At 38.4% G+C, this 16,309-nt stretch overlaps 1 long non-coding RNA gene across 2 annotated transcripts; it reads right to left on the bottom strand.

The window, feature by feature from the left end:
* Positions 1-2,311: 2,311 nt before the first annotated feature.
* On the bottom strand, positions 2,312-14,900 carry LOC116782837. 2 transcript variants are annotated; one of them, XR_004355372.1, is made up of 6 exons: positions 14,762-14,900; positions 13,506-13,579; positions 10,648-10,714; positions 6,402-6,604; positions 3,529-3,737; positions 2,312-2,707 (listed from the first exon to the last, which is right to left on the bottom strand). It is a non-coding gene; the product is annotated as an uncharacterized LOC116782837 (long non-coding RNA). The 2 variants fall into 2 exon arrangements; XR_004355373.1 differs by lacking the exon at positions 3,529-3,737.
* Positions 14,901-16,309: the final 1,409 nt, after the last annotated feature.

Here is a 16,309-nt window from a genome sequence, read left to right as displayed (position 1 = left end):
TCCCTGCTAAATTCAGAGGTAATGCCTCAAAAGCATTTTTCCCCTGTGTGACATAAACAATAAAAGAACTAGACAATCCCCTTTTGAGGAAGGAATAATCCTTTGTTTAAAGAAAAAAAAACCACCAAGCATCTTCTTGATGCCAGAGGTGTAAAATTCAAATCAAAGATTAAGCTAATTGATAAAAATAAAACAAATGTCTCACAGTATAATCCTCTTTAGGCAGACCTAAACATTTTTTGCATTAACAAGTCTCAATATTAATCACCTCTGTTGTTTGGTATTATATTACAATTGGTTTTGAACTGTGTAGTATCCATTTGATACAGAGGTAACATGGGACATACTGAATCTGAATTTCATCTCACTTGTAACTCTAAAATAAATTTCTGTCCTTCAGTAGTGTCACCTCAGTAGAGAACTGATGGGACCTTGGAATTCAGAGATGAAAATCAACTCATTGCTAATATAATTTACCTGTACAGTTTCCTATATTAATATAATAAATTATAAATCTATAATTTAAGAGGATTTTGGAAAAAACCCTTACATATTCTCACTGAGGCATTAATTTCTACATTCAGCTAACCTATTGAAGAATTTAAAGAAAAATTCTGATTTTTCTGATTAGCCAGTCACTTAAAGAGAAAAAAAAAGAGAAAGAAAGAAGTTAATGTGCTGTTTAATTACATATTGCCAGGATCTTCTGAGCCTTTCTATAATGTGTGATAAATTCGGCACTGCCAATTTAGGTCTGTTGTTTGCCTAAAATATTAGCAAATAACTGTGAATGAAAAGTTGATTCAATTTGGAAGAAAACCTCACATCAAAGAGGAGAAAGTGAAATGTGGTTAAACTACCATTTCAGCCACAGTCTGTAATTGTTGAATATGTTTGTGTTGAACATTTTTTTTTCATTAGTAGGAGTTTAAAAGCAATAATTATTCACAGCTTGCTTTTTATCTAAGTAGTACCAGAGGTATCAGAGATCAGTTTTGTATTTAGCTTTCAGTACACTTTTTTTGTTTCTATTTCTATTTTTTTCCTGCTGCCTGTACTTCTGGGCTTGCAGTCAATTACTAGCATAAAAGTGAAGGGACAATTAGCCCCTGATGCAAGAGCTATTGCTTACGTGTCTAAATAAATATAGAGTAAATATAGACTAGATATGCAGGATTACAGTCTGTCACATCTTTCTTATTTAGCTTGGTTTGTGGAAATGGCATCAGGCCACTCTGGTAAACATGCACCCTAAGAAAAGCTAGAGAGTTTCTGTTTGTAGGCTGGAGCCTAGTCTGCTCTTTTGCAATTGATTATGTCCTGAGTTGGCAATGAACACAAATACGACTGAGTTGAGTCTTACGATAATTTGAACCACTTTGTAAACCTAATCCAAAAGATAGACCAGAAACTAGTCAAAATTGGGCACCAAAAGCAGATATTCCCAGTTTGAGCATAATGTTTAGTCTTGTTCACAGCGAAACAAAATAAACTGCTTCAGACACAGGTGCAAAATTACAGCACTGCTATGGGCAAAAGCAGTGTGTGCAGCCTAAAACCATGCCTTCCCTGACTGCTTTCAGCATATAAACCCCGCTCTCAGTGGGAGCACCTGTGTCAGGACCAATGAGGAAAAATAGATACATGTGCAAACAAACACCCTCTGGTATTTGTTACTCAGTATGAGCATCACCCAGATTGACCCAAACATGCAAGAATGACTGACCACAAAGTTACTTAAGAAGAATTGCCTTATGCCCATTAGCCTAATGTTTTGTGGGGAGACTGAAGTCTATAAAAATGTTCATATTCATAGAAATTAGGCATCAAAGCTGCCACTGTATTCTCTCTGCAATGAGTTTTTAACATTTTGGAGATTTGCTCTTTTGCAAAACCACTTACTCCACAAAGGTATAAAATATAGCACTTAATGGCAATGGTACATTTACTCAAGTGCATTAGATAGTTCTTCCTTCTCCTTCTCTTCCTGCTTGATTGGCAGCCAGAGATCCTGGATGCAGCACTATAGGAGATATTGTTTATAGCCAAAGCGGCAGGATCTGGCACCAGAGAGGACTCCACAGGCATTTGTATTGATGGTGGCTTTGCAGTTGCCTCTGGGTCTTTCATGTGGCTGGGCTGATGAAAGCTATCTGGGCAGTTATATGCTCTTGGAAACCATTTCTTTTTCCACTGACATTTTAAATGCTTGTGGTGATTAACTGTTCGTGTGTAGAGAATTTTAAATCCTGCACCACAGTGAGTCACTGCAGAGGCCACTGGCACATGGCGTACATCTATATTTCTCTTTTCTGCCTAAAATCCCTTTCCTGTATTGGTTCAAACATTTGTTTAACTTCATTTGGACATGTTTGCGGTGCAGCTCAGAGGAAGGACATTTGAGGCTCTATGTATAGAGCGAGGTGAGGTGTTAGTCCTGGCTTTAGGTCCCCTTCCCTGAAACAGCTTGGGGGACTCCATTCTGCACATCTCAAGATCCAGGAAGCTGGTTGCACATTTTGTAGCAGACAAGTAAAGTTGTGGATAAGCCCTGGGTTTTTTTTTCTTAGCCTCTACCTGTATCTTGTTCCACAGAGAGCTGAGTAAGGAGAGAAAAGGGCAGTTCCTGGGCCCAAAATGGTATTCCATTGGATAGTCCATCCAAACGGCTGGCAACACGCTGCTTCGTGGGGTTATTTGAGATTCTCTGCAGACTCAGGCACGTAAATTGTCTTAGACAAAAAGCACAAGGGATTCACACATTTGAAGAAAAAAAAAACCAGATCCAGAGCTCTGGGGGTTATTACTCTTCACAGTGGCAGGAGTTATAGCCTATGTTGTACCTTTGATCTCAATGAATGTATTCCTCTGTTTTAGTGTTAATATAGGTGTAAGTTTGTGTAGGATTGAAGAGTATAACTGTTGAATGAAATGGTCAGCAAGTAAAGCAATGTCATATAAACCAAATGTTTCGCTCTTCGTTAGACAAAAAATTTTTTCTTTGATTGTATTCTAAAAGATTAGTTCAATAATTTACATATTCCAGGACTGTTACAGAAGGAATGACCAAATCTCTACTCTACAGTTTTTTCTTCAGATAAATATTTAGCTGATGTATACTGGATTTCACGGTCATGTAAGTTCAAACTTTAGAGCAATATTTAGCCATATTTTCAATTTTTGCCCGAGTAGTATCAAAACTATCAGAGACTTCAAGAGTCTAGAGATTTTCTTACACAAGTGTAAGTTTTGGTTTGAAAGTATTTTACAAATTTACATTTTAATGTTAACTCATGTATCACTAAAGTTAATTATGTTTAATGTTATTATTTATCTTTAATCTACATTTATCTTTATTTATCTTTTATCTATAAAACATAAAATATGTGAGTTCCCAAATCCACAAATCAAACTTTTAAAGTGGATAACCTGAAATTTTTTTAAAAGTTAACATCCTGTAGCAAAACTGAGGAAAATGTTTAAAAAAAAAAAAAAGAAAAAGAAAAAAGAGAGGGGAGTTCCACATACTTGTGAACAACTGTTCCTCCATTAAAATCACCATGGGGTGTTCAAGGCAAAGGTTTCACTGTATGTTGTAGACTTCCATTAGCTCTGAATAAACCTGGAAAAAATCCTGGTTTGCTGTATGTGGTAGATGGATTATGGCAAGCGTCTTGAATTCTTCCTGTAGACCTGCTGCTATCCTTCCATTTCACTGGAAACCAAAGCTACTTCATCTCCATTACAAGGGACATAATGAAAGGAAAAGGAGAGTGAAACGCTGGCAGACAAACACATTGAGAAGAAAATACAGGAAAATCATATTTAATTATATAAATATTCTCCATACAGAATCACATTTTTGTGGGTCTTTTTGAACTTCAGGATGAGCAGAATTAAATGCAATTAAATTGCATGCTGTAAACTGATCTACAAAGGGAGGTTTGGAGACTTGCAAGGGACAGATTTATTTTACAAATATAGTAGTCATTTAGGTTGCTGATATTTTAAGTACCCTCACCATTATTCTTTTTTAGAAGTGATTCCTTTCAAACTGAGCAGCTTCTCCATCTCTTAAGTATTATGGTGACATTTAACAGCAACAAACCAACTAACGAATTCTTTTTTGATAGGTTTTTATTAGGACCCTTTTGCAAATTCCACTGAATCATTAAATCTTCAATACGTTGGATCAGGTTTTTCTTGTTTCAATTTGAACAGGACTCCTACTGACTTCAGTGGGGATTCTGTCTGAGAAAAGTCTCACACTTTGGCTTAATTACTTACTAAAACTCAATCAATACTTTATAAATTAGTCTGATACCAAAATATCAACAGTATGACTCCCATGAAAAAGTTGTAGGAGAGAAAAAACTTGCTGAAAAAAGTCTGGATTCATCAAACTGTTCTGTGGAAGTGTATTTGGCCCAGTGATATCTTACTTTGAAAAACAGGAGGCATTATTTAATTTTAAAAAATCAGTAAAGTCTATTTAGGTTTTATCTGAAATACAGTCTTTATTTTTTGTTTGTTGCCACATTTTTTTCATCAGGTGTTGCATTTTATATTTTACCATTAATTTCTATTGTATTGTTTATCTGAAGGTTTTTATTTTTTGTTTTCTGTTTTAATTATTCTTAAATAACATAAACTATATAAAATTATTCTTTTGAAAACATAAGCTGTCACAACTTGTATAATTTTCCACCTCTCACTGTGGAAATTCCTGGGAAAATCAAAGCAATGAAACTTTATTTTTAAGCTGCTAATTTTAAGTTTAGTTTAATTTAAGGCAAGTTTAAAGTTTTAAATTTAAAGTTCAGACTTTCAATCAGGTATATTTTTGTCTTGGATATGATGTCAATCCACCTAGATAGTGTAATCTGTCAAGGAAGAGGAGAGACACAGAAAAAGCACTATGACTTCTGAGCATTTCTTCAGCTGTCTGAGACATAATAAATAGCTCTTCTTATACCCTTTTGACTTTGCCTTCATTTTTCCTTTGGTAGTAACAGAGTCTAACTCCAAAGAAACTTCCACCATCCACCCAGACTATGATTTCTTGATTTTGAGTGGAACTCTTCAACCTGAGTAAATTAGGGTGATTTTTCTGTACTACTGAATATTTTGTTGGTATAACTCCATTTAAAGGTGGTGGAGATCTGAAAATTGCTGTACGTTTTTACTAGTTTCTACTGAATTAAGTGTAAGAACTTCTTGTTTGCAAATATGTGACAGATGTGGCTTTTCATGCTTCATGCAGATTTGAACTGTCTTTGAAGTAATTCTATTAGTAAACTCATGTGCTCCTTTAACATATATCTGACTTTTTTAAACTTCAAATTTTAGCATCAGATGTTCAAAACCTACCTAGAATTTGTCAAACTCTACTTTTGTGTAAGTCAGTGGAATTTAGTCAAAGATTGCATATAGCCTTAGTTTAAGTGCTTCCTACTGTCCTAGAAAGTACAACTGTATTACAAGCTGTGCAATATGTATTGCGTGAGTAATTCTAGGGGAAATGTATGTACCGGTCATGTCTATCTCGTATTGGCCTTTTCAGCCACCAATGTGCTTGCAACAAACGTGGGTAGAGCCCTTCCCAAATCTTCGTTTGCGAAGCCAGGCCATGATGCACAGTATGATAACTCTTTTCAATAAAAAATCAAAGAATTACAGAATGAAATAATGGCTGAGGTTGGAAGGGACCTCTGAAGGTCATATAGTCCGAACACCCTGCTCAAGTCTGGTGTCTGGGACCACGTCCAGAACAGTCCTTGAATATGTCCAAGGATGGAGATGACTCCACAGCCTCTCTGGGCAACCTGTGTCAGTGCTCAGTTACCCTTACAATAAAAAAGTGTTTCCTGATGTTCAGAGGAAACCTTCTGTGTTTTAGTTTCTACCATTGCCCCTGGATCTGCCAGTGGGCACCACTGAGAAGAGTCTGGCTCCATCCTCTATGTACCCTCCCTTTAGGTATTTATACACACTGATAAGATCCCCCCCACTGAGTTTTTTCCTCTCCAGGCTGAACAGTCGCAGCTCTCCCAGCCTGTCCTCATATGCAAGATGCTCCACTTCCTTCATCATCCCTGTGGCTCCTCATTGAACCCTCTCCAGTGTATCCATGTCTGTCTTCTACTGAGGAACCCAAAACTAAACACAGCACTCAGGTATGGTCCCACCAGTGCCAAATAAAGGGGAAGGACCTGCTGGTATCACTTTTTCTAATGCAGTTAAGGATACCATTTACCTTTGCAGCAGGTACACGTTGCTGGCTCAGATTCAGCCTGGTGTCTCTGAGGAACTCCAGGTCATTTGTTTGCCAAGCACCTTTCCAACAGCTATGTCTAACGTGGTATAGACAGATTGTTAATAACTTTTTTTAGTGTAAATACATTGTTTCCTAAGACACACTGTATCATAAAATATTGGCCTTGTAGTTTGTTCTTACTGAGTTCCTTACAAGATTAGAGTTAAGGACATTCTTGTTTCTTTCACTTGAAATTTTGAAGATGTTACTCAGCTACGGTGCAGTTCAATTCTTCTGATCTTTCATATGAAGGGGATAATATGAAAAAAAGGGAGTCACTTCAAAATCCTAAAAAGAAAAAAAACTTAACTGTCACACTGGTACATTATAGAAAGCTTAGGTATCATTACAGCTGATATGGTTAAACATGCTATCATTGGTCTATAGTCAACTAGGCTCCTCTTATAGATAGGTTATTTCAAAGCAGTCCACTTCCAAGGTACACGCAAGGCACTATCCAGATCTACTTTAGAAAGTTCATCTTTTATTAGTCATGACTAGTGAGCCATTTTATTTCAGCGTTACAAAGAGCATTTCTGATCATGATTTCATTTATAGTTGATGAAAAAAGGTACAAGCTCAGTGTTAGAACCAACAATAAACAGTCTCAGCACAGGCATTTTCCTTTTCACTGGTGTAAGACTGCTGTTTAGAGCCAGGCTGCTGAACTGGGTGGATCTTTTTACATTCGTGAATATTCTGGTCATGAGTACTGACCACGTGATCAGAAACGGGGTGGAAAATGTGAATTGTATACCAATTTAAAATTTTTATGATGTATTCAATTGAAAACAGGGTGAGCTGACTGGGTCTAACCTTATTTGGCTCATCTTTAAGCTAAGGTTCATATGCTTACCTAATGAAACCTACGGACGACCTAAAAGTGACTTTAAAGACATTATTTCAGATTCATCCTGTGTTTAGAGGGCTGAAACCTAATTCAGAAAAGTGCACTAGTTGAAGCCAATTAAGCTATATATTTTGAGGTGTTCCTGTCTAGATAACACCAAATGTATAAATGTACATCTTTAAATAAACTTGTGAATATTGTTCTCAGATGCCCTTGAATCAAATTATTCTTCTACCATGTTTTCTCTCCTTTCACCATTTTCTGACACTCTCTCATGCATTTCTTGGATTTGCTGCAGTCAAATCAGAGTGAGTTGGGAAAAGGAACTCAGTTTGTACCTGTTGAACCAAATTTCAGTGTTTGGGAGAGTGAAGTGGGATGTCAGTGTGAGACAAGGAGAAGACCAGGACTCTATTTCTAATTCACAAACTTGATGCTTCAGTGTCCAAACAGTCAGAGTCACAGAAGTAGAACTCATTTTGCCTAGCTTTAGCCATCTAAAATTGGTAGATCTAAGGCTGATCTCATCATTCTGGGCTTTATGGATTACCAATAAGGAGAAACAACACCTTCAGAGAACAATTAACATCATTCTAAGTGGTAAACCTGAGTTGTCTGGATGTGCTTTTGGAAGTCAATTAATTTTTCCGTGATGATTCTAAAGTACTGGCTCCGACTAAACTGGGGGCAAATGAATCCTGGGGGCAGATGAATCCTGCTTGAAAAGTGCATCAGAAGTAGTTTTATTGTACATGACACACTCACAACAACTATATATATATATATATATATATATGCATATATATATATGTATATATGTCAGGTAAATTTGAAGGTCAGCTCGGTTTCTAAATGTATCTAACTTAGACAAATTCAGAGTGGCATATCAGTCAATTTTGGGTCCATGACTACAAGAAAGACATTGAAGTGCTGGAGCAGGTCCAGAGAAGGGCAGTGGAGCTGGTGAAGGGTCTGGAACACAAGTCTTATGGACTTGTGGCTGAGGAGTGGCTGAGGGAGCTGGGGTTGTTTAGACTGGAAAAAAGGAATTTCAGGGGAGACCTCGTTGTTCTCTGCATCTACCTGAAGGGATGTTATAGCAAAATGGGGATTGGTCTCTTCTCCCAGATAACAAGCAACACGATGAAAGGAAATGAACTTAGCGTGTGCTAGGGAAGGTTTAGATTGGATATTAGGAAAAAACTCTTCATGGAAAGGGTTGTCAAACATTGGAATAGTCTGCCCAGGGAAGTGGATGAGTCACCATCCCTAGACATGTTTAAAAGACGTATAGATGTGGCACTTAGGGAAATGGATTAGTGGTGGTGGACTTGGCAGTGTTAGGTTTATGGTCAGACTGGATGATATTTAAGGTCTTTTCCAGCATAAAGGATGCTATGAATTTTATGATCTTTGCTTCTCTAGTATCTGTACATGCTGTATTTTAGACTATATCAGCTTTAGGAACAAGGTACCTAAAGTCTAGGTTCATACTAGTAGGCTCACTGGGTCAGGGACTCTTCTCTGATTCTTTAAGTAAATGGCACAGCACAGTTAGTTACCCTTATACGTAGTGGACGGATCCACAACAGACAGAGAGCAGTCTTCAGCTGGTGCTGTTCCCTGAATTGTGTTCAGGCATTGCATTGGGGGAACCATGAAATAGCTATGCCATGAAGCACAGCAACATTTGTACAGCACTAGTGCTTGAGCCAGTGATCCAGACATCTACAATTTTCTGGCATATAGGCTCTGTTGTTTCCCAGATAGGTCCTATTGTATATAGGCTCTTGGAACTCCAGCAACTTGGAATTTCCTGAAATTTTGAAGGTCTAAGCATTGCATAAAAGAGAAGGACAAAAGGGTTCCTTAATCTTCTTTCACAAGACTGAGGTTGGACACTTTTGTATTTTCAAGTTGCAGATGAAAGAGCTGTAAGTCCCCAGATTCTCAGCGAAGCTGTAGGTGTTTTAGCTATGCTCATTTGTGATGCTCTAATGGGGTTTGACTTCTCAGTTGAGAAAAGGGATGATTGATTGCATTGCTCTGTGTTCCTTCTTTAAGTATAAACTCATGAAACTCTCTCCTAGTTCTTCAAACCATGAGTATTTTACAGACATTGGCCCTTTCAGAGAGGAAGGGAACACCCTGGTTGCTGGTGACCTGGCAGTTCTTTGAGTATCATGGTGCTTTGGTTCTTCAACCCTGTGCAAAATAGCCCAGCTGTAGCAGTGTTCACTCAATGTGATCACCTCCCTCTCCCATCTTTCTTTCTTTTGCAAGCTTCTCTCTGTTCATACAAATACTGATTTTCAATAACCAGAGCTCTTGTTTGACTCTGCTTATTTCCAGTTTCAAATTTATTTGTCTCCTCTCTGTCTCTCACCTTCTGAAGGGTTTATTCCCTCTGCCCTGAATATTTCTCTAAGTCTTGCTTCTGATTTTGTTCTTCTGTGCAGTATAATTTTTTCTTTGGCTAATTTTATTCTAGTGTCGCAAAGTAGAATGTTCTTTACTGCTGTCTCTATTCTCATCCTACCTTTACAGGGCTTTTGCTGCTGTTGAATAATTAATATTTGCTAAAGTCCACATTGGTAATGTTGAAAAAAGGTTAAAATATGTTAATAAACCTGGGAAAAGTACAGAGGAAAGCATATTGAAATGAGCTATGCTAAAATGCTATTCATATATAATGGAGTACTCTCCTAAAGAAAGTAGATAAAAATGGTGATAGATACATAAAACTGACAGTCAGTTTTATGCCTAAATATTCTGTGATTGAACCTCCTCATTCATTCCTGTTTAAAAATATGCTATAAGTTTTCTTAGAAGATGTACAGAAGATTACAGATTGTTTTTGAATGCTGTTTTTATTAGATTTAATGATTTATAGCTATTCTTCTGTAAGAATAAATTCTTATACTGTATTCTGGTAGTGCAGAGGGTGATACCATCTACCAGTAATTTGGTAATTAAGAGTTTTACACTGTTAACCCAGCACTTTCTGTCCTTGAAAAAATCATTTTTTAAACTATTTTTTTCTATTTCCAGTTCAGGCACAGTTTGCTAAAATACTGCCAGAGTCTGTGGTCTGTATGACTGATTAAATGAACTTCCTAAATATAATTTAAGGCATTAATGATAAATGAGTACTATTTCTATCTGCTCTTTCAGAAGTTTAAGTTGTTTTAAACAATTAAAGTGCCTAAAAAGTCTACCTAGATTCTCCTAGGATCAAGATATTTAGAGAAGAGGCTCTAAATCATCAAGTGAATTTTCCTTTTCTTACATTGCACATATCCTAATGACCTTTCCTGAGTTTTGCTTACTGATTTCCCTAAAAGACAGACTCTTTCTCAGATAATTTCAATATGAATAGACAGACATAAAAAAAAAAAATCTGTGCTTTATCAAAAGATATGTCCCTTGGAATTTTTCAAGGGCTATGGTTTTTATGCTGTACTTAATCACAGTTTTTCACCTGGATTAAAAGGCATTATGACTTGGATTTGAGACTGTGCTGGTCTGGTCTCCTGTATAAAGTTTCACTGTGAAAAAAGAATAGTGAGAAACATATGATTTTCTACATACATATATATGATTTATATATGATTTAAGGAAATTGTTTGTCAGCTCCTTTTGTGGTAAAACCCTTTAGCTTTTGCCTCCCCTTTACTGAAAGCATCTTCTCAGTCGGTAACAATTTGACTAACATCTACTTTTTAATTAAATGTTGCAGCATTTAGGAAGATGCATGCTAATCTGGGCCCCAGATCTGCAGTCCTCAGCTTTACAAGATGCTGCTCCAGCAGGGGCCGTAAAGCTCTCGATAAGAGGGGTAAGGAGCAAGGTGCAGGTCCCACAGCGATAACCTCCTGACTCCAACATTATGGGTCTTTCTACCGGAATTGAGTTCTACATCTTCCTCGATTGGTTATTGTCACAAATGAGTAATGGATGCACCCTGCCTGCGTCCCCAGGTACATGAGCCAGTCCATCAGGCCATCGGGAAGCACAGCTGCCAACCACGGGGGCAGGCAGATAACAGGCAGACCGCAGGAGAGATGTTAAAGGCGCCGTGACCACTGGGACTCCAGGCGAGTACCTGCCACTCTTCTGAGTAACTACCTGCCTGCAACTACCCCTTCCACCACTTTGCATGGGCATTAATCAAGCTGTTCTCTGGGACTGTTGTAGGAGACCAGATAAGGCAGAACAAACAAATCAAAACTAGAAAGCGGCTGGAAAATGCGCATCATTCAGGCCATGCTTAGTTATTTTATTTTGTTCTATTATTCAGAGAGGGAAAATGTTCAGGATACCTCATTCACACTGGAAATTACTGCTAAGAAAACACATATACATGCAGACTTATTAATATAGTATATAATATATACTATATAACATTTAATACAATTTAATTCTATACTATATTATTATATAAATTATATAATTATCTATGAAAATATATAATGTACATAATGTATCATATATATACATATACACATATATATGTATATAAAATTAAGCCTTGCAAAATTGTCTAGCAACCTGCTGAGTTGAAAACGCACTTGTCATTTTTTTTGCTGTCAACAATGATAATAAAAAAATAAGTGGTATTTTAGTAAACCTGTCAGGGAGTAGACTCATGCTGACTGAGAAGTAAGTAAGTAAATAAGACTTGTGTTTTAATTTATCAAGCATGTTTCTTTGAAAGGGGTGTGATTTGCATTGCTATCACTAGTGTAAAGCCTTGACTGGAGGTTTTCTGGAGCATACATGATAAAGTGAGTTTTTGTTTAACATATCGGGTAAATTTGAAGGTCAGCTCAGTTTTGAAATGTATCTAACTTAGGCAAATGGTCCACATGTCCTTCCAGAGGTGGACATTTCTAGTATTTCACTGTCTAATATAATAGTAATATTATCCATAATTTAGGAAATTTCATTTTGTTATCATGTTAATTGTCGGAATAATAATGATCTGTAATGCAAACCTCAAGAAATTTCCTTTCAAAAGTGTATAATTAGAATCCTCATCAAGGCCAGATTTTCTAAAGAACATAATTTCTGATTAATCAACTCAGTAGATGTTGGTCGAGTTTCCAAAACTGATCAGAAGTCAGTGTCTCAGAGAAAAGCAACAGGACAGTGATGTACCAAGCTCCTTCAGTATCTAATCATAACTATTATTGTGTCTATTAGCGTAACTATACGTGCAATGCTATATTTCTGTAGGATTTGATTCATCCCATTTGGCAATGCCCAAACTTAATAGAAAGTGTTATACAACACTTTGTCATACAGAAGAAAACAGATATATTGCAGAAAACACATCTGGTATTCCTCTTGATTAAAATGGTAAAGGGATTTTTGGAATATAAGGAAGAAACTCCCCAATAGTCAGTTTTAGTACACATCAAAAATTTAGCAGGTATGTATTCTGTGGGAGAGAAGAGGTAATGACAGAGCAGATGGAAAAGCAACCAGGAAAAAGTAAAAGTTCCATACCACTAGAATGTTGCTTTCAGAACCACAAAATAGTTTATTTATGTCTTTTTTTCTTTCTATGGTGGCTCAGAAGTACTCTGCACTTAGATATTTCCTTAAAGCATTGTTTCAGAATAGCCAAGTGAAGAAAAAGTGATTTTCAAAGCTCTGTAGTTCTTTCAAAGCAGATTATTTACAATAGTTCAGGGTGGAGCTTTTGTGTACATACAGGTTATGTTCTGTGTTATTTTCCCTTATGAGAGTCTCTGTTCAGTTGGTTTTAACTCTGCTGCTCTTTCACTATTTGGACCATTATTTTCTATGCTATATTTTTGCCTGAAACAAAATTGGTTTAGAAAAAAATAATCAGCACAAATTATTCAGCTTTTTTGGACTAGGTTTGATGATATAAAAATAGTATTTTGCTAGAAGTGATATTTGTTCAACATTTTATGTAAAAGGTCAAGCATCTCAGAAAAGAGAGACGCCACAAACAATAGATATTACTTTTTCACCATCCCTATTCAAACCTCCCCAATCTCATCCAAATTATAAATCCATGGCTTGCTTTCTTTTCACTTGCTTAGTTGAGATTCATTGGGCCTGACAGAATTGCTGGGAAAGGAGATTGATGTTTGAAGTCAGCACTAAGGGCTTTAGGTCCTCCTCTCGCTGCAAGGACCTGTAGTAGGCACACAGACAAACTTTGCCTCCACAGAGCTCTCTGAGCCTGTTAAGAAAGATTTTTCCATTTTACCATCCAAGGAAATATGGGGAAGCTTGTTCACAATTGTTCTCATCCTTTTCCCTAGTGATGCCAAGATTGTAAGAAAAGGAGGAGCATTTTACCTCAGAACATGTGTGAGGAGGAGGTAGTAGTCCACAGAGTCAGGTGGAGTTTTAGAAGAGAGACTGGATATAGTCTGTAGAAAGGCAGAAACACGAAGAATTAATGTAGAGGAAGGGAAACTGTTGCAACATCCCAAAGGGCAAGTATATAAGCTCCCATTAACTTGTGTTTCCACCTACGAGTGTCAAATGTAAGACTGAATTCACACACAATGGTGGACTGAGAACCCTAAAGGGTAATTACTCAAAGGACTGTTAGTCAAGGGTCTGCTAAAGATGAAGGCTGGATACTGGTCACTGCATGTACTAGGAGGAAGGATCCTCCTCCTTCTCAAAATTTGACAGGTAGGACTGGTACCTTCTACAGCAGGTATGAGGCTCTGGTACTAGAAGGCCAGACAACTGATGAGATGGGCAAAGGTCCTTCTGGGGTAGTGGGGTCCCCTAAAACAACACCAGCTGTACTCCACATCACAACCTCCTCTGTTAAGAGGAAAAGAAGGGTAGCTATAATAGGAGACTCCCTTCTAAGGGGAACAGAGGGCACCATATGCAGACTGGACCCAACCCACAGGGAAGTCTGCTGCTTCCCAAGGGCTTGGGTAAGGAACATTACTGGAAAACTCTCCAGTCTAGTAGGGCCCTCTGATTACTATCTGCTACTGGTTGTTAAAATGGTAATGACAAAATAACAAAGAGAAGTCTGAGAGCAATCAAAAGAGAGTTCAGGACCCTAAGGTGATTGGTAGAGCGATCAGGAGCACAGGCAGTAATTTCCTCAGTCTTTCCAGTAACAAGAAATAATACTGATAGGAATAGGCAGATTCATCAGGTTGATGAGTGGCTCTGAGGTTAGTGTAATTGGAAAAATTTTGGGTTTTTTGACCATGGGATGATCTACTCAACACCTGGTCTACTGACACCTGATGGGATGTACCTATCTCAAAGGGGAAAAAGAGTTCTAGTGCAGGAGCCAGCGGGGCTTGTTGACAGAGCTTTAAACTAGCTCGGAAGGGGGAAAGGGACAAAACCAGGCTTTGTCCATCCCATCGCCAGTGATGAGTGATGGGATGGTGTGCCAAAACATGAGAAAACCAGCACTCAAGGGATCCCTCAATCTGCTTCTGGAGGTATTGGCTACAATGTACCACACCTGAAATGTTTCTCATCAATGCATGAAGCATGAGGAACAAACAAGAGGAGCACAAAGCTTTGGCCCAGTCACAGAGATTTGACATCGTTGGCATAAGTGAAACCTGGTGGGATGAGTCCTTTGATTGGAGTGCCTTGTTGGATGGTTACAGGCTCTTCAGGAGGGATGGGTAGGGCAGAAAAGGCAAAGGGGTGGCACTGTGTGCAATAGAGGGGCTAGAATGTATGGAGCTCACAGTTGGAAATGTCACAGTTGAGAGCCTCTGGGTAAGAATCGAGGGCCAAACAAATAATGTGGATGTCATTGTGGGAGTCTCCTGTTGACCTCCCAGACAGGATGATGATACCAATGAATTAATCTTTGAGAAACTACAGAACACTTTCAAGTCAACTACCCTAGTCCTTATGGGGGACTTCAGCTTGTCAGAAATTAAATGGGAGTTTCACATAGCTGGTTCAACCTCGGCCAGAAAATTCCTAAAAAACCTGGATGCCCTTCTTGATCTGCTGCTTGTCAAAAGAGTGGATCTTGTGAGCAAAGTGGAGGTTGGTGGCCATCTTGGCCACAGTAACCATGAAGTAATCGAGTTGACAGGAGAAAAAGTGCCAGAAAAACCTCAGCTCTGGACATGAGGAGAGCAGATTTCAGGCTGCTCAGGGAATTAGTAAGTAAGGTCCTCTGGAAAAATGTTTTTCCATGTGCGGGGGTCCATCAGTGCCGGTCACTTTTTAAACATCACCTCCTAAGGGCACAGGAGCAGGTAATTCCCAAATGTCAGAAGTCAAGCAGGCAAGGCAGAAGGCCAGCTTGGCTGAACAGGGATCTTCTCCTGGAAATAAGGAATAAAAGGAAAGCATATGCCCAGTGGAAACAAAGTCAAGTGACAAGGTAAGAATACAGAGATGCTGCTCGCTGCAATAAGGAGAAAATTCATGTGGCCAAAGCTCAGCTGGAGTTGAAGCTGCCAGAAATGTCAGAGACTTTTAAAAAGGGGTTTTTTCAAATATATTAATGGCAATAGGCAGTACAGAAATATCATTGGCCCGTTACAGAATGAGGATGGTCACCTCACAAACAGGGACAGAGACAAGGCAGAGGTGTTTAACACTTTCTTTGCCTGTGTCTTCAACACGGATGACAGACCAAGGGGGTCCCAGTGCCCTGAGCTGGAGGACCATGACTGCAAGAATGATCACCTCCCGGTCGACCCTGAAATTGTGTGGGATTTGTTGCTCCAGTTGGATCCCTACAACTCTATAAGCCTGATGAGATTCATTCAAGAATCCTGAAAGAGCTGGCTGATGTCATTGCGAAACCTCTCTCAACGATTTTTTAGCAGTCTTGGAAACCCAGAGAGGTACCAGCTCACTGAAAGCATTGTCCCAATTTTCAAGAACAGCAAGAAGGAGGACCCTGGAGACTACAGGCCTGTCAGTCTCACTTCAATGCCTGGTAAAGTTATGGAGGAGATTATGCTGGGAGGTGTTGAAAAACACCTGAAAGACAACATAGTCATTGGTCACAGCCAGCACGGATTCCTGAAAGTCCTGTTTATCCAACCTGATTTCCTTTTATGGCAAGGTAACCCATCTAGCTGATCAAGGGAAGCCAGATGACGTAATCTTTTTGGATTTCAGTAAAGTTTTCAATA

This window comes from Chiroxiphia lanceolata, chromosome 2 (assembly GCF_009829145.1).
Source record: "Chiroxiphia lanceolata isolate bChiLan1 chromosome 2, bChiLan1.pri, whole genome shotgun sequence".
Taxonomy (NCBI): Eukaryota; Metazoa; Chordata; class Aves; order Passeriformes; family Pipridae; genus Chiroxiphia; species Chiroxiphia lanceolata.
Note: the sequence above shows the minus strand (reverse complement) of the source record. Positions and strands in the feature narration are given on the sequence as shown.